Consider the following 20,584-nt stretch of genomic DNA (forward strand, 5'->3'; position numbering starts at 1 on the left):
AGAATGTTCAGTTTGAGGAAAGTTCACCCAACTTATCGTCTAATCCTCTCTACACTTCATACACTATGGAAACTAATAGTGACACCAGTGATAGTGCTTTAACAGATTTAGATACATTGGTTTGTATCAACTATTGTAGTGGGAAGTCATAACTTCAGTATAGTCCACATGCATATATTTCCATAGTGATAGGTCCAACACAATAGGGTACACATTGTCTTCTAGATCTAGCAATAGAAGATGACTACATGGTAGACATTGCAAGTTTGTTTGTGGAGTAACACACCATAGATTTGGGAGACAACCTTGATAATTTACATCTTCTCTTTCAAGAAGATGATCCTTCTATAGTTTTTTTGAGGGCTCACTCTAACCTTCATGTCCATTCTCTACATGATCAATCTTTATAGGTTGATGTGATTGTGGATCCTTATGAATAGCAGTTGTCAGAGGTCTCTTTATTAGTTGAGGAGATGAATGGCTCATTGGGATAGGTTCTATAGATATCCTTGCCAAATCTACATTCATTCTTTTCAGCATAGTTGGAAGGGGTGACCATTACCATTGACACATAAACACTTGAGTAGGTTTTAGGGCCACCATACATCTTTCAGATTGTACCTTTGCCATTGTTTCTTCGAAAGGGGAGGAACATCATTCTGCACTCATGGACTAGCTTCTTCCTTGGAGCAGCAATCATTGGTTGATATTCTTCATTTAGGGAGGGGGGGGGGGGGGACTATGTTGTCTCTCTTCCTCTTCTTTCTTATGGGGTGGGGGTCATTTTCCTCTTATGAGGTCTTGTTCTTCTCATTCTTCACTATTGTATATACTTGATGGATGTCGCAATGTGTGGGGTGGATCTTGATTTCTCCATCCATCCATCCATCTAGTCTTTTCATCTCTCATTTTGGGGTGAGTTTTTTTCCATGAGGTTTTCCCTCTTTCTCCACTTTATGAGAGATTACATTTCATTATGTACATGGGTTATTCACACTACCTTTCTAGCACATGTTGTCTACAACATAAATTTGCATGCTACAACATTGTAGACTTATCCTCTCATCATCGCACTTACTTCTGTGCTTAATGGAGGATAACCCATATCTTGTGGACATGTGCCTAGTTGAATGACTTATCATGATACTGACTCCTAGGCATTCTAAATGCATCTCAGAGGCCTTTATATACAGGCACTCCTAGTGTACTTTAATTCACATTGAATTGAATGCATATAGATATTATGATCATGCTCTTTTTGGTCTATAGTTGTTCTTGTGTTTGAGTTCTTTGTTCTTGGGTGAATTTTTCCCTAAGACAAATTCTTACAATAGGTTCCCTTTAAACAATAAACAATTGTGTAAAGTAAATTAAAAAAATTCACTATGAAAGTGGTTTTCAAAATTGCTACATACCTTATATGCCTCTATAAAATTAGTACCTTCTCCATATAGTTCTTTGAACCCTTCAGTCCCTATGCTCTATAATTTGACCTTTTGAATAGTGAACAACCTTCTACTTAAGGCATCAACCACCTTGTTATTGAGCCTCTTCTTATGATTTATGATAAATTTATAGCATTGCAAGAATTCTACCACTTGATGTGCCTAAGGTTGAGTTTCTCTTGGGTATTGATGAAACTAAGTGTCTGATTGTCAATATAGATAAAAAAACCTCTTGGGTAGTAAATAGTGTCTCTATTTCTTGAGGGCTTGAACTAATGCATATAGTTCCAAGTCATAGGAATAATACCTTGACTTTACCTCACTAAGCCTCTCACTAAAAACTGATATAGATCTTCACTCTTGGCTTAACACTACTCCAACTACAATGTTTCTTACATCACATTCCACAATAAAAAAAAACTTGGAAAAACTTAGAAAAATTGATGTTGGATGAGTGGCTACCTCCTTCTTTCATTTTTCAAAACTTTCCTATGCTTCCTTTGTTCGTAGAAATTTTTACTTCATTCCTCCTTTTACTGTGCCATTCACAGGAGCACAAACTTCATTGAATCTCCTCACAAATTTTCTATAAAATTTGGCTAACCCAAGGAAAATCCTCACTTTAGTAGAAGACCTAGGAGTAAGATAGCTTAGGATTGCCCCCACCTTACTCTCCTCAACACAATTTCCAAGTTTTTCATATTCTCTTCTTTTATTCTTCTAAATATTAGGATGTCATCCAAATACTACCACAAACACTCCAATGTAATATTCAGTACCCTTATAAATGTACGTGATGCATTGGTGAGACCAAATGGCACTACCAACCACTCATAGAGTCCTTCATTGGTTTTGAAAGAAGATTTCCACTCATCACCCTCTTTTATCCTTACTTGGTAATATCCAATATTAATTTCAATTTTTGAGAAATATCTAACTCCACCAAGATAATCCATTAGGTCCTCTATTGTAGGAATAGAAAATATATACCTTATTGTTGTCCAGTTTATTACCCTATAATATTTGCACATTCTCTACTTACCTCACTTTTTAGGGGCCAAGAAAAATGCAAAAAAAAATTGACTTATTCTTTTTTTGATCAACCCTTGGTCAGGCAACTGCTAAACTTTCCTTCTAATCTTCTTATATTTCTCAGGTGTCATATTTTATGCAACTTTGTTTGGCAAAGAGGCAGTTTCTATGAAGTGAATCTAATGAATTATCTCTATCTTTGGGGGTAATGTAGGCAGTGCTCCATCACATGCAATGTCCTTAAATTGATCTAACAATTGTTGTACTTCTATAATTATAGGTGTTTTTTTTTGTGACTCCCCCTCCTATGGTTCCACCATGATTACATACCTAATTCATTCTCCCTATTCCAAATCCTTTAAGAAGTCTTTCCCACTCATCAAGAGTGCATTAGCTTCATTGTCTAGCCTTTTCCACACTATGCTCTTCTAGTAAAGAGTGCATCATGTAAGTGAATCCATTCTTTTTGAATGAGTACTTATTGTCCTTACCATGATGATTTGCTTCCCTGTCATACTGCTATGGTCTTCCAAGAAGTAGGTGACATACATCCATTGGTAGAACATCATAGAGTATCTTGTCCTATACTTGCCTATGGTAAAATCAACCCATACTTGCTCATGAACCAGTATGTTATGTCCTTTATTTAACCAAGTTACTTTGTATGTATGCACATGAGGTATCTTGGTATGCTTCAAATTTTGAACTTCTTATTCTAAGATAGCATTGGATAAAAGTACAAAGATGTGTCACTTTTTAGGCTGACTTATTAGAACGACTGAATTTAAGTATTTCTATCTAAAAAAAATTTTTTTTATCAAACATATGATCTTTACAAAATTATTCTAGCTAAGTTATATATGGTCTCACACTTTTCCAATTGGAAATATCTATTAAATGCATGTTTTATACTAGTTAGTATCCAATTACTAAAAGAATACAATTATTTTAGAAAACTAACATTTGAATAACTTTTACTATTTATTATGATATATTTTTAATAACTTAGAGACACCATTTTATAGAGCTCAAAGTCAGGAATATTCTCATTTAGATTTCATAGTGTTTTAATTAGATATAGTATATTGTAATTAAAAACTTCTAAAGTATGTATTTTAACACTCAAGAAGATGTCAATTTTGAGAAATTTTTTTTTTTAATAATATCCAAAAAAATAAAAAATTATATGACATTCTAGTCAAGAGAGTTCTCTTCTACAATCTATCATTTTTTTGTCAGTTGGAAACGATTTTAATTGAGAATATGGTGGGAGATGAAAACTATCGATTTGAATAAGTTGAAATTTGAATGATTATAAAAGAGAGAATATAGACCTAAAGCCCATTTTTATTTTTAATTCTTGTAGCTACATATATTATTGATAACATATTCTAAGATCAAAGGGAAATAAGTTTATTTCCATATAGTTTTGTGGTGGGAACTAGACCCCTAATTTCTGGCATTTTTTAGCAACTAAAATTTATCTTTAAAAAAAAGGAAAATGTATAGTTTCTTATTCCAAATAATTATTAAAAATTATAATCCTTAAATTCACCCATTTCTACACATTTCATTAGTTTGATTCATTTTCAAATTCTAAATAATAATACTAGTTTTATGTTGTTGAATGCAAACAAGTACACTTTTGTTACCCTTTTCCTTTGTAAAAGGGTGACACAGGTTTGTGCTTTTACACCATTATCTATGGATCCTGAGTGAATAATGACTCTAGATACCTTACCTAATATCTTGCATTTGACCCTAAAAGTAGCCCTCCCTTGGTTGTATTCTTCCTTAATAGGTTCTTTTATTAACACTCTTCTAAGCATCATATTCTCACCTTTCTCTAAGTCCAAACTTACCAATGTGTGTTTGTAACCCTCCTCTTGCACATAAGTGATATTCTTCTTCCCTTGCAAAGATGATGTCTTGTCAAGGAACCTGTAAGTAGGGTGACCCAATTGTCCATAGTTATAAATCTTCATTGAAAAAAAATGTGATCTTCTTCCAAATCCATTTGATCTACCTCTTTCACCACTGCAAAAGCCTCTACCTCTACTATAGCCTTCTCTATTATTGGAGTCATAAGACTTCTCACCTAATTTTGAATCTTGTTGGCTTCTATTGTCATTTCCTCTTCCACTAGAGCTCCTCTATATCCACCTCTAGGATCTCTTCCTCTTCTTTTGCCCTTGTTACCATATTCTTATTTCTTTTTTAATTTTTCTTCCACCTTGAGGACCATTTGATAACAACTATGTAGTGTTTTGAGGGATAAGAGACTCAAATCCTTCTATTTGTTCCATATAAGGATAGTCTAATACCTAGCCACGTTGATACTCTTAACTTCTTGTATCCTAGACCTAAGACCTAGTTTTTGAAACTCCTCTATATAGGCAAACACATCTAGGTCTCTTTGTCTCAAGTTTTGGATTTTCTTCTGCAACTAAATATCATAATCTTCTAGTAGATAATTTTCTTTATCTTGGCTACCATAGTCTTCCAATTGGTTATATGATTATTGTTTTCTTTTTCTCTTTCCCCCTGCAAGAACTTCCACCAAGTTAATGCTTGTCCTCTCTATCCAAATTTTCTTATATTTACTCTTTGGGCCTTTGAAATATCATCACATTCAAAGTGATTTTCCATGCATTCAATCCATTCCATAACTACTTTTGCATCCATTTTTCCAGTGAAAATAGGTATTCCCTCTAATGTTGTACCACTTAATGCCTTCAAATCTTTGGGGAAAGGTTCCTCTACTAATGGAGGATCTGGTGCGGGTGCTACTTCCTCATCTTCCTAATCCTTACCTTTGTCTTTCTCTCCTTCTGATTGCTCTTTCATTTTTCTTGTAGTCTCTACCACTTGTTCCAATTTCTTCTTCATCACCTCAACAAATTCTTGAAGAACTTTATTCTTCTCTTGCTTGTCTGAATAAATCGCTTGCCAATTCTACATTAGTCACCATGGTGTTTTCACCTATGGAATCTCCTACTATTGCCATCCACTACCCTCTTTGCAGGCCTTTCAATGGCTCTACTACCACTTTGATGGGAGATTTTCTCACACTTAGAGCCTTTTTTCCTCTATCCAAGGCTCTCTCTTACCCTTCCTAGAGTTGTTTCTTGATAACCTACTTCAGAAGATTTTTTCCTAGTCCTCTCTAACTTACAAACTCATCAATCAATTCACATTACACTCGTAATCCTCCAAAACACAAATATGAAACTTTGTGCTAGTCAAAAAAAAAAATTCACCAAGGGCTCTTAACAATTAAAATGAATGTTTTGATCATCCCCTTAATGTTATTGATCATTTCCCAACCATTCGACATCATCTTTCCTTGTCCTACACTTCAAAACTTCAATATTCCTCTTTTAGACCTTGTAGTGTGTTGAGCCCCAATTAGGCCTCCTATAGGCAAGGAAATTGAAATAATATTAAAAAATCCTCATTAATCCCTACTGATGTATTCCATACTTTGTTTCACAACAACCCATTCTCAAATATTTTCTTGCTTTGACACTCCCATAATGTTTGTACAACACTTTTCCAAAAAACCCTACTTTTTAGGGTTTGTAGGAAAATGATAAGATTTTATTTCTCACATGCTAGGTTATTCTTAGACCTTCTCCTATAAGTTATGGAAAGTTTATTCCTTCTACTTCATTTCTCCTAGCAATGTTTTCTCATGCCAATTAAGCGAAATCATCAAAACCTTCTTGCAAGCATCTTAGTTCCTAGCCAAAGAAGTCTAGGGTTGCCTAGGGCTCATTTGTAAAAATAGAAAAAAATTTCCACCACCCTCCAAAAATAATATTTACATAATGTATAAATGATACTTCTTGAATCCCAAAGGTCATCAAGTTTTAACTGTAGGCATTCAAGTTATAGTCATTCTTGTTCAGGCTGACATGTACAAACCAATAGGAAATACATAACAAATTAATTACCAAAACCTATTAAATTATCTCAAAATCATAAGAAAAGAGTACATAGATTATTCAAATGTTATAAAGTAACTAATCCATGTAAAATAATATGAGGATCAATCCAAAATAATAGGTCTTATGCCAAAATGATGTTTTTTGTGTATTTTCCTCTTCTTTTCTCATGAATAGTCTATACAATACAAAATCCAACCCAAAATAATGTTTTTCATGTATCCTTATATACTTAATTTTATAAATTTCTACCCCCTTGGGTCAAACCCCATACTTCTTTAGTGCTTTTTCCTAAATTTGAGGAAAAGTTGTCATGAGCAACTTTTTGCAATTTTTGCAAAGGTGACTTGTAAACACCTCAAACCCATCTAGTTTGATTCAAATTGACCCAAATTGATCCAAAAATAGAAATGAACAAAATTTTAACAAAAATTTCTCAATTTTAAGGTATTTTTCAACTTTAACCATAGTTGACCCTATCATGACCTTATACCACTAACTAGGTCTTAACAACTAAAACATGACCAATACTTGTACACAATCTACTTTCATAAACTCCAACACACCTTGCATTGGAATACAAACACAACTAAGAGAGGGGGTTGAATCAGTGGTTTAAAAATACTTTTAAAAGCTTGAAACAATTACAAGTTATACAAATTTAACACATGAGAAAGATAGTTAATGAATAACAAAGTGACATAATATTTTGACATGGAAAACCCCTTCGGGTAAAAATCCACTTTGAATCTGAAACTTTATTGGCCTCTTGGGAAAATCTTTTAGAGCTAGGACTCTGAGAAGCACCAACACCCCATTTTATAAATAGAAATTTCAAGGAACACCAATCCCTTATAGTTGAAGCATAAACTTCATGAATACAAGAAGAACCAACTTCATAAATGAACAAGTGAGATATAAGATTAGAGGATCATCTTTGTTACAAAAAATATCATGAATCACTAGTTTCAACTTCTTTTTGAAAACACAATGTAGGAAATACTTTTGTTCTCCTCAAAACACCCAATATCTAAATATATTTTCTTTTTCCATTAAAAGATCTAATAAAATACTAATATGAATGAATAAAGAAGCAATATAAACCTTCTTTTACCTTTGATAAACTTTTGTAATGAATATCAAATCAAAAATATGAAATAAGAAACATAAAGCATTATCCTCTTCTTTGTTAAAAATTTGCTTGCAAATTATTCGTCTACAAGCAATTCCACACCAATTTTGAAACTTCTATCAAAACCACCTATTGGATGTTTTAGAGGAATTTATCCTCCAGTTGTAAACCAAGAAACTCAAAATTTTGGAGGTGGGTACATACCAAAAACATCCATTAGACCAAAACTGCTCAAAACTACTAAAACTGCCAAAACAATTTGGCACAGCTTGAGTTGGCCTAGTGGTGGAGAACTTGTACTCTTGAAAGAGAGGTCACAAGTTCAAATTGCACTAGGGGGTAGGGTATGTATGCCTTATTTTTAGTGCCAAGAGCCTCTCAAAAAACAGTATGATATAGTCCCTTATCACTATCACCATACGTAAATTGAAAGCCTATGGCATAGTGTCATGGACTACAAAACCCCCTTTCCTTTTTTCCTTTCCTAGACTCTTTCTCTTTCCATACATGTGTTATGCAAAAACTAACAAAGATCCATTTTAGATAACTCTGAGACTTTTCCAAAAAGGTATTATAGTTGGGGTCTATTTGATAAAAAAACTTGTCAACTTTCTAATAGACCAAAACTATTTTTTTAATATTTGTTTTCAAAACCAATGTGAACATTAAGTGTTGATTATATAACTATTAGAATTCTTTAGAATAATTGAGAGGGGGGGTGAATCAGTTATTCAAGGTCCAATAATGTCCAATACAACTTTTTCTTCTAATCCTTAATGGCACATAACTGAGATTATCATGCATGCAATTAAACATTAAACAACCATGAAAGATAACATGCATCACACCATAACACTAAGGATTTTGATGACCCAAAAACCCTCCAAGAATAAGAAGGTAAAACTAGGGTGGAGATGATACCCACAAAATAACTGTGCAATTGATTTCAACCACTTCTAATGGTTTGCCATGTTAAAGGCCTGCCTTGTTAAAGGCTACATCACATTGTTAAATGTGACCTTGTTAAAGGATTTCTACCCCCTATTAGGAGTGTGCCCTATCAGAGGACTTAAGAACATTCAGCTTGGAATGTCACCCTATTAAAGGATTTACATAGAGTTGTTAGGCTCACCCAAGTCCATGGGATTTATAGTCATCTTCTCAAAAGAATCATTCATCCCTCTCTAAAGATCTCCTATCCCCCTCCTATGGATCTCTCTATCCTTCTCATGAGGATTTCTTTATCCTTCTCCTAGGGATCTCTTTATCCTTTTCTTGAGGCTTATCCACCTAGCTATTAAGCTAACCTAGCAATGTAGGATTTCAATATCTAATACAATGGTAAGAGAGTATTAGAAGGGTTTTGACCTAGTTCAGATTGCAACTCTAACATTGCAGATTTTAGATCACTCTTCAATTCTTTTCTTTGCTTGGCTTTCCTCCCTTGTAGTGTTGATATCTTGTTCACCCTTCAAGATCTATCTCCTTGAGTTCTTCCACTCATTATGCCAATGCACTCCATGATCACTTGATCAACTCAGAGTCTTGATGCTCTGTACTTACACCTCTTGGCTTCTTCACATGACCATACTTATCACCAACTCCCTCTCATACATGCGCACTTGATCTCTGAACTGTAACTCCTTATAAAGAAGTTATGTTCTTCATTTCCCGCTCAAATCTTGATTTGATCTTGAGAAAATGGTATTGTTTTCCCTCCAAATTTCTTCTTCTAGAAACTTCATGATAATTCCATTAGCATTCACCTTGAATTGGTTTGCATGGTTAACCTAAAATTATGTGACATCTACTCATCATCCTTATCATCCATCTTATTCACAAAATTCGATGTAACAAACTTATCACTGCTGACCTGGTGAATCTTTGATTTAACAAATAATGCAACAACTAGACATCATTGGTTTACTAATGCTCAGCTCCTTCTATGTTACTTGACTTCTACTATTATTTTACTAGTGCTTGACACTTGAAGGATTGCTCAGCACCTATATCATTTTTGCTTTACTGGGCACCTGAAGATCACTCGGCACTTGATCTTCACTAGGCACTTGTAGGCTACTTGACATCTTAAGATCACTTGATCTTCACTCAGTACCTAAAGGCTACTTGGCATCTAAAAATCACTCAGCACTTGACCTTCACTCAGGACCTAAAGGCTGCCCGATGAAGATCACTCGGCACACACTAAAGTTGAACTTGCTCAGCTTCAACTAAGAATCTGTTTTGCTCTAACTAGCTTGCTTGGCTCTCTCCAATGAACTTAGTTAGGCTTTACAAATGACTTGTTTAAACCTTACATCTTTGATGTGTCTTCATGTGTCCAACCTATTAGAGTATGTCATCAGTACACTATTTCACCAATGGCTTACCTGATCCTTATACTTCATTACAACATCATAACTTCAACCTTTCTCTAGGTACTCTAGTTACAACTTAGTGATTTCCACCTCCTTGACAATCAACCAATTGATAGTATTTGGATAACTTAAGAAATTGTCATTCCTAAAAGTAACAAGTTTGAAATTAATGACAAAACAATGATTGAAAACATTCTTTACCAATTCCATTATTCTTCATTCATGATCTTTTCAATCATTTCCAACAATCTCCCTCTTTGGCATCGATGGCAAACCAAATTGATTCCTTTGTTCTGCTTCTCCCTTTGGACTACTGCTTGCTAATTCTTATCTCTTATGAATCTCCCTCTTTCATATACATCTCTCTCTCATATATATATATATATTAGTTTCTCATATATCTCCCTCTTTGACATAGATGCGAAAGATGTAGCATCTTCAACATGCTAAATATAAGCTTTGCATCTCATGTTTTCTCCCTCTGTCACCATGCTTGTGACTAATCTGGAATTTATGTTCCTGTTGATATCCTTTGCATCACTCTTCTGATATTTCAATGATTTTTTCTTGTTGATGCAGGGAAGCTTCTATGTGGCTTTAGACTACTTGAGTTAGGGATATTACCCCCAACTTGACTCTAAGATATTCATAAGCATCCTTCGACAATGGTTTGGTGAAGATATCTGCAGTTTGTTTCTTTGTGTGAATGTACTCCATCTTCACTTGTTTGTCTTTCACCAATTCTTTGACATAGTGATACTTGATTGCAATATGCTTGGTTTTTGCACGCATTACTAGGTTCTTGGACATGTTTATAGCACTTGTATTATCACAATATAGTATCACAGGTTTGGTCACCTCTTCTTTTATTCCTTTTAATAGATGTTTGAGCCACAAAATGTTTGTGCAATTGACTGTTGTTGTCACATATTTTGCTTCTGCAGTGGACTAAGATGTGCATGTTTGTTTCTTGCTAGTCTAGGTAACTAGCCTTTTACCTAAGAATAATGCTCCTCCACTTGTACCTTTTCTGTCATCGATGTTGCCTCTCCAATCTACGTCTATGTATGCATTGAGTTCAAAATTCTCATTCTTTTTGTAATATAACCCAAAATCATCATTTCCTTTCAGATACCTCATTATTCTTTTTATTGCCATGAGATGATTTTCTCTAGGATTAGCAGAGAATCTAGCCACTATTCCAACTGCCAGTGCTATGTCTAGTCTACTATGTACAACATATTGTAGTTTTCCAATCATGGATCTATATATTGATTGATTGACTTCAACTGATTCATCATTTTTAGATAGCTGATGTCCTATTGCCATTTGTTTGTTGACTAGTTTGGAGTCTTCCAATCCAAACTTCTTGAGTATCTCCTTCATGTATTTTGATTGTATCACAAATATGCCATGTTTTAGTTGATGTACTTGCAATCCTACAAAGAACTTGATTTCTCTGAACATTGACATCTCAAACTCATGTTTCATTTTGTCAGCAAAACTTTTGCAAAGCACTTCCTTTCCTCTAAAAACTATATCATCCACAAAGATTTTAGAAACAAGAATATCCTTACCTTCTTCTGATTTGATGTACATCTTGTTGAATAGTCAATTCTTTCAAATCCTATTTGCACTAGATACTTGTGAAGTCTCTCATACCAAGCTCTAGGGGCTTGCTTTAATCCATATAGAGCCTTATGAAATTTGCATACCTTATTTTTTTTATTTTCATCGACAAATCCTTTTGGTTGCTCTATGTAGACTTCCTCTTCAAGTATACCATTCAGAAATGCTAACTTACATCCATTTGATAGACTTTAAATCCTTTGAAGGCTGTGTATGCTAGTAAGGTCCTTACTCTTTCCATTCTAGCAATTGGAGCAAAAGTTTCTCCATAGTCTAGTCCTTCTTGTTGTGCATACCCTTTACAGACTAGTCTTGCCTTGTTCCTTGTGATTTCACCATTCTCATCTAACATGTTTCTAAACACCCACTTGGTTCCAATTACATTCTTGTTACCTAGTCTTGAGACTAAGGTCCATGTCTTGTTCTTCTCAATTTGTTCTATTTCTTCTTTCATAGCATTGCACCAGTCATCATCTTTTATGGCTTTACTTACTATTTTTTGTTCCATTTTCCTAAGTAGACATGTTTCACTTCTAAGTCTATTCCTTGTCATTGGTCCTACCTCTTTGTTTCCAATAATTTGATCTGCAAGATGATGTCTTTTCACATAATTTTCTAGTACTAGTTCTTTCATTGTTTGCATGTTGTCTCTTTTAGAATCTAAACCCTCATGCATATTTTCATCAGGTATTTGTTCATTTTCTTCATGTTGTCTATTTTCAGAATCTAAAGGAACATTCTCTGTATTCTACAGCTTAGCTTCTGAATGTGTCTGTTGTTCGACATTCACTGTCTATGACTCGATAGATGCCAGATTTTTTTGCTGATTTTTATTCTGAGTTGCAACTTCACCGTTATTAGGTATACCTTCGTAAAAGTATACAAAGGTCTTGTATTCTTCTACTCTCTTGGTGTTCTCAACACTCTGAACTTCTACAAGCTCATCAAATTTCACATTTGAGCTTTCTACTATTTTGTTAGTGTTAACATTCAAGCACTTATAAGCTTTGCTTCTAGTAGAATAACCAAGAAATGTGCCTTCCTCACTCTTTGCATCAAACTTTCCATTTCTAGACTCTTTATATATAGAGTATTTGCATCCAAATATTTTGAAATGTTTTACATTACGAGAATGCCCATACCATAATGCAAAAGGTGTTGCATTTGTACCTTTCTTGACTTGAACTTTGTTGAGTGTGTAGACTATAGTACTTACAGCTTCTCTCCAGTACTTGAGTGCAACATTTTTCTCCATCATTAAGGTCTTGGCATAGCAAATAACTGATCTATTCCTTCATTTTTCTATACCATTCTAAGGTGGAGTCCTAGGTGTTGATGTCTACCTTTTGATTCCTCTTTCATTGCAAAACTCTTCAAATTCTCTTGATGTGAATTCACCTCCTCTATTAGATCTGAGACATTTTAGGCTCTTCCTAGTCTCTTTCTCTAGTTTGGCCAAGTACCATTTGAACATTTCAAATGCATCTAATTTTTGTTTCAAGAACATGGCTGTCATCATCCTTGAATAGTCATTTACAAATAGAATTATGTATCTGTCACCTTTGTAGATTTTTACTTCAATAGCACCACACAAGTTAGTATGAACTAGCTCTAATACTTCATTACAAGTATAAGTTTTTCTTTTGAAAGTTGACTTGGTCATCTTCCCTAGTTGGCATTGTTTGCACATGGTTTTATCAGGCTTCTTCAACTTTGGTAGACCTCTAACTTTCTTCATTTTGCTGATGGTTATCAAATTGTCAAAATTTACATGACATAGCCTCTTGTGCCATAACCATACATCATTAGTTTGAACAATGAGGTAAGAATCATCTTCCATGTCTAGGTAGAACAAATTACTCCTAGTCTGATCACCTTTTTCTATTAGACTTCCTTGAGAATCATAAATCTTGGCAATTCCATTTCCAAATTCAACCTTGTATCCTATGTTGTCAAACTATGAGACACTTAACAGGTTATAATTCAGTCCTTCAACATAGTACGCATTATCGCATGATATCCTTTCAGTATTCTTGATACTACCTTACCCTTTGATTTGACATGGTGCATTGTTACCAAATCTAACACTATTTCCTTCATATTGAGTAAAGGAAATGAACTTGCTTTTATCTCTAGTCATGTGATGAGAGAATCCACTATCTATGATCCATCTATCATTCTTGTTCATGTAGGTTACAAGGGGAATTGCTTCATCTTCATCTAATTCATCTTTCATAGCCACATAGACTAGTTTATCATCATTCTTGTCAAAGTCTTCTTCTACAATATAGAATCTTTTTCCTTTACCTCTATAGTCCTTGTTGTCCTCTTTCTTGTTCTTGAAGTTGCCTCCATCCTTGTAATTTTTATTTTGTGTGCATCTGGTTGCAATGTGACTAACTTCATTACAATTGAAACAAATGATTGGCAACTTACATTTGAATTTGCCTCTTCCTCTGTGAAATCTTCTTGCTAGTAATGCCTCCAATTGGTCCACATCATCTTCATTAGTGCTGCTATCATTGGGTACATACTTTCCTTTTCCACTCTTTTTCTTTATTTGCATCTCCTCATTGTCTTTTATTATCATCTTGGCTTTGAATGCAGATTCAAAGTTTTTTGGCTTGTAGTTGTCAAATTTGGATAGCTCAAAAGTAGTGAGTCTTCCAATTATTCCTCCAAATGATAATGCATTGCCTGGTGCACACCTTAGCTCCTGGATCACTAATACTCTTATAGCATAGATAGGAAGCAAAGTTCTCAAGTATTTGCTACATACTATTTCTTCTACTAACTATCCTCCTAGGCTTCTTATGGCACTTCCCTCATCTTTCATTCCTATACTATATTGAGCAGCATTCTCTCCTTCTTCCATTTTCATGTCATCAAAATTTCCTCTTAGGCTTTCTCTTTTGGTTCTCTTGACATTTTCATCTGCTCCATAGATTCTTGATAATGTTTCCCACATCTGATGTGCAGTACCACATTCTTTGATGTCATCATACTCAGCATAGCTTAGTGCTGAAGCAATATCTAACATCACTTGATTGTACTCTTTCTTCTTGCTCATGTCATCTATACTGAGAGGTCCTTCAGGGTCTATATGATCAACTATGATTGAGGTCTATGAATAATCACCTATTGATTTGAGGTGTAGCTTCATCGAACTTTGCCATGCAACAAAGTTGTCTTTGTTTAGCTTGGAAACTTCTCTCTCGGACATCTTGATCTTTCTGCTGCTAGCACCTTGAAACAAATCAGAAGTGGGCTCTAATACCAATTGTTAGAATTCTTTAGAATAACTGAGAGAGGGGGTGAATTAGTTAGTCAAGGTCTAATAATGTCCAATACAACTTTTTCTTCTAATCCTTAATGGCACATAACTGAGACTATCATACATGCAATTAAACATTAAACAACCATGAAAGATAACATTCAGCACACCATAATACTAAGGATTTTGATGACCCAAAAACCCTCTAGGAATAAGAAGGTAAAAGTAGGGTGGGGATGATACCCACAAAATAACTATGCAATTGATTTCAACCACTTCTGATGGTTTTCCCTATTAAAGGCCTGCCTTGTTAAAGGCTACAACAAATTGTTAAATGTGACCCTGTTAAAGGATTTCTACACCCTATTAGGAGTGTGCCATGTTAGAGGACTTAAGAACATTCAACTTGGAATGTCACCGTATTAAAGGATTTACATAGAGCTATTAGGCTCACCCAAGTCCATGGGATTTACAGTCACCTTCTCAAAAGAATATTTCATCCCTCTCTAAGGATCTCATGTCCTCCTCCTAAGGATCTCTTTATCCTTCTCCTGAGGATCTCTTTATCCTTCTCCTAGGGATCTCTTTATCCATTTCCTGAGGCTTATCCACCTAGCTATTAAAATAGCCTAGCAATGTAGGATTTCAATATCTAATACAATGGTAAGGGAGTATTAGAAGAATTTTGACCTAGTTTAGATTCCAACTCTAACCTTGTAGATTTCAGATCACTCTTCAGTTCTTTTGTTTTCTTGACTTTCCTCCCTTGCAGTGCTAACAACTTGTTCACCTTTCAAGATTAGTCTCCTTGAGTTCTTCTACTTGTTATGCCAATTCACTCCATGATCACTTGATCAACTTAGAGTCTTGATGCTTTGTACTTACACCCCTTGGCTTCTTCACACGACCATATTTATGACCAACTCCCTTTGATACATGTGCACTTGATCTCTGACCTATAACTCCTTATAAAGAAGTTATGCTTTTCATTTCCCATTCAAGTCTTGATTTGATCTTGAGAAAATGGTATTCTTTTCCCTCCAAATTGCTTCTTCTAGAAACTTCATAATAAGTCTATTAGCATTTGCCTTGAATTAGTTTACATGGTTTACCTACAATTTTGTGACATCTACTCATCATCCTTATCATCCAACTTATTCACAAAATTTGATGTAACAAACTTATCGCTACTGACTTGGAAAATCTTTGACTTAACAAATAATGTAGCAACTTGGCATCATTGGTTTACTGATGCTCAACTCCTTCTATGTTACTCAGCTTCTACTATTATTTTACTGACACTCAGCACTTGAAGGACTACTCAACACATATAGAACTTTTTCTTTTCTTGGCACTTGAAGAGTTACTCAACACTTAAAGATCACTCGACACTTGATCTTCACTCAGCACCTGTAGGCTGCTTGACACCTGAAGATCACTTGGCACTTGATCTTCACTTGGTATTTGAAGGCTACTCAACACCTAAAGATCACTAGGCACTTGATCTTCACTTAGCACCTAAAGGCTACTAGACACCTAAAGATCACTTAGCACACACCAAAGTTGAACTTGCACAGCTTCAACTAAGAATTCGTTTGGTTCTAACTAGCTTGCTCGACTCTTTCGAATCAACTTAATTAGGCTTTACAAATGATTTAGTCAAACCTTACATCTTTGATGTGTCTTAGTGTGTCCAACCTCTTAGAGTATGTCATTAATACACTATTTCATCAATGGCTTAGCTGATCCTTATACTTCATTACAACATCATAACTTCAACCTTTCTCTAGGTACTCTAGTTACATCTTATTGATTGCTACCTTCTTGACAATCAACCAATTGATAGTGTTTGGATCACTTAAGCCATTGTCATTCCTACAAGTAGCAAGTTTGACATCAACAACAAAAAAATGATTGAAAACATTCTTTACTAGCTCCATTATTCTTCATTCATGACCTTTTTAATCATTTCCAACAATAACACCTAAGTATTTATTTTGAATATGTTTTGAACAATATTAAAGGACATCAAATAATATAATTGCATGGCGTTAGTTATACCATGTACTCATTATTGATATCAATGACAAAAATCAAAGACCAAATACCAAGGGTTCAACATATGCCCTGTTTGACATTGATATCAATACCAACTTGCACCTATATATACATGTGTACCTATATATCTTGTATCTATACTTGTTTATCTATATATCTATGTGTACCTATACCCATATATCCATCATACCTATACTTATATAACCATCATGTAGACATCTTCTTCATTTTTTTCCTCCTTTGACATCAATGACAAAGGAGATATACCAAGGTTTTAATGTAACAAAAAGATAAGAAAAATATGCTCCCCCTAAAACCTATCACTCATTTAAGAACATATTGAAGAGAAAAGAGGGTTAAAACCCCAAATCTTGTTCTTAACCCTTCAAGTGTTTCTCTTGAGAGAGGTTTTGAAAATATGTCAGCAAGCTAATCTAAAGAAGGAAAAAATTCTAATTGAACATTGCCATTCAAGACATGTTCCCTTATGAAGTGATAACAAACATCAATAAGCTTGATGCATGAATGCATAACCCAATTCTTAGAAATACTAATTACACTCTAATTATCATAATAGATAGGTACTGGTTTAGACACTATTACTTTCATATCTAATAAAGTTTGAACCATCCAAAGAACTTGTTGACAATAAGAACATGCGGCTATATATCTAGCCTATGTAGTAGAAAGTGTAGTAGATTCTTGCTTCTTACTATGCCAACACACTAGCGTATTACCCAAGAAAAATGTTGCTCCTGAAGTACTTTTTCTTTCATCTAGACAACCTACCAAATCTGAGTCAGTATAAGCAACAAATCTAAAATCATCATGTTTAGGATACAAAATACCATAATCCAAAGTACCTTGAATATATCTAAAAATTCTTTTAACTGCCATAACATGAGATTCTTTAGGTGAAGATTGAAATCTTGCAACCAAACATACAAAATGCATGATATTGGGCCTTGAAGCTGTGAGATATAGTAGACTACCAATCATGGATCTATAAGTAGTTTGAGCAACATTAGGAGAATCATCGTTTTGGTAAGCTAACATCCTGTTATCATTGGTGTTCCCATAGGCTTACAATCTTCCATATGAAATTTCTTTAACATTTCTTTTGCATACTTAGTTTGGGATAAGAATATAACATTTTCCAACTGAGAAATTTTCAACCCAAGAAAATAGGATAGTTCCCCAAGCATGGACATTTCAAATTTAGATTTCATAAGCTTTGAAAAACCTTGACTCAAAGCATCATCATTGGATCCAAATACTATATCATTAGCATAAACAAGAATAGTGATATACGTACAAATTTCTATCAACACAACCTCTTATAAAACCATTTTTGATAAGATATTGATCCAACCTAGAGTACCAATCCCTCGGAGCTTGTTTCAAAATATAAGGAGCCTTTTTTAACTGATAGACATGATTAGGATAGTCTTTCTTTTCAAATCCTTTAGGTTGATCCATATAAACCTCTTCATCAAGTTAACCATTAAGAAATGTCATTTTAACATCCATTTGGTACATTTTAAAGCCCATAAAAGCCAAATATGCAAGAAATATTTTAATTGCTTCAATGCTAGCCATTGATGCAAAAGTTTCATCAAAGTTCACACCTTATATTTGTACATAACCCTTACAAACCAATCTACCCTTGTTCCTTAATATCTTTCCATTTTCTTGAAGTTCATTTCTAAAGACCCATTTAGCACCTATTACATTTTTATCTTTAGGCCGAGGAATTAATTCCCAAGCTTTATTTATTTCAATTTTACTTAGTTCCTCCTTCATAGCATTAATCAAAAAATCGTCCATACTACCTTCTTTATATGATTTAGGTCCAATTTGAGATAACAAACAAAGATTAACACATTCACTAGATGTAGTTCTTGTTCTTTTTTGAATACCTACATGTTTATCCCCAATAATCTAATCTTGATGATGATACTTCTTCAATCTTGTTTATGTTGCCTTCGTACCTGTGGGTTTTGGTTTTTTATTTGATCTTTTATCTCTTCTTTAGCTTCAACAAATTTATTATCTACTTCTTTCAATTCTTTATCACCATCCTTTAGGAAAGTATTATCCATCCTTATTTCCTTTTTATCCTACACAACTTCATCCACTTTCACATTTATATTTTCAATAAGTTTATTCAACATTTTATAAAACATTTGTAAGCTTTACTTTGAGAAGAATATCCTAAAAATATTTCTTCATCAAATCTTGAATCAAAGATTCCTATTTTATCATTAGAATTCTTAATGAAGCATCTACTTCCAAAAATTATAAAATGCTTAACATATGCAAGATGTCCATACCATAACTCATAAGGAGTGTGCTTAGTTTTTACCATTAGTTTTGCCCTATTTAAAATATATACTATTGTATGAACTATTTTCTTACAATACATGTTTGGTACTTTAGATTCATCTAACGTAGTCCTTTCCATTTCTTTCACTATTTGGTTCTTTCTCTCAACAACTTCATTTTGTTGAGGTGTCCTGGATGCTACATATTGTCTTTTGATGCCATGTTTTTTACAATAATCAAAAAATTCATCTGAAGTAAACTCACCACCTTTATCTGATCATAAGCATTTAATCTTCATGTTTGACTCATTTTCAACAATTTTTTTGAAAATTTTAAACTTGCTAAATGCTATTGATTTATGTTTAAGAATGCTACCCATGTCAATCTTGTATAATCATCTACAAAAAACATGAAATAATTTTCACCATATAATGACATTGTCCTTGTAGGACCACATAAATTAGTATGTACTAATTGTAATACTTTAGAAGAAAAATATTTCTTTGAAGGAAAATATGTCTATGTTTGTTTACCATGTTGACACCCTTCACAAATAACATTCTTTGGCTTACTTATACATGACATACCTTTTACTTTTTGATGCTTACTAACTTTTAACAAGTCATCAAAATTCAAGTGCCAAAGCCTTTTGTCCCATAACCAAATTTCATTCATCTATCCCATAAGACAAAAATCTTCATGATTGCTAGTATTTTTTATATCTTTTAAATTGTAAACATTCCTTTTAGATCTTTTACCTGATGCAAATAATTGTCTAGATTTTAATTTGATTTGGAAACCATGGTCATCAAAAACAACTTCATATCCATGATCAAAAAATTTAATAACACTTAGAAGATTTTACTTTAATCCATCAACATAACACACATCATGAATGGACATTTTGTCACTAAGCATCAAAGAACCTGAACCTTTAATTTTCCTTGAAGAACCATCACCAAAAATAATATTGCCACCTTTATAGCTAATCAATTTGTTAAACTTTGTTCTATCTCTTGTCATGTGTCTAGACCAACCACTATCAATTATCCAAAAGTCCTTTTCTTCATAATGTAGAGCCATTTGAACAAACATAGACTTATTAATCTTAGGCCTCCATGTCTTAGTCACTTTAGTGTCAAATTCTTTGTCAACTTGTAGACTAGCATAAGATTGATAATTCTGAATTGACTTAGTTTTGCGATTACTTATAACATGATGAAAGAGATTGCATTTGTAACATCTTAGAATATTAATTTTAGGAAAGGAATAACCAAAATGAAGCTTTGAATACCTCATTTACATGTATCTCCAAGTACTTATTCTATGTCTATATTGATGATACATGAAGCAATACCCATCAA

The sequence above is a fragment of the Cupressus sempervirens genome, chromosome 1 (assembly GCF_028749045.1).
Source record: "Cupressus sempervirens isolate cs-2001-9-10 chromosome 1, ASM2874904v1, whole genome shotgun sequence".
NCBI lineage: Eukaryota > Viridiplantae > Streptophyta > Pinopsida > Cupressales > Cupressaceae > Cupressus > Cupressus sempervirens.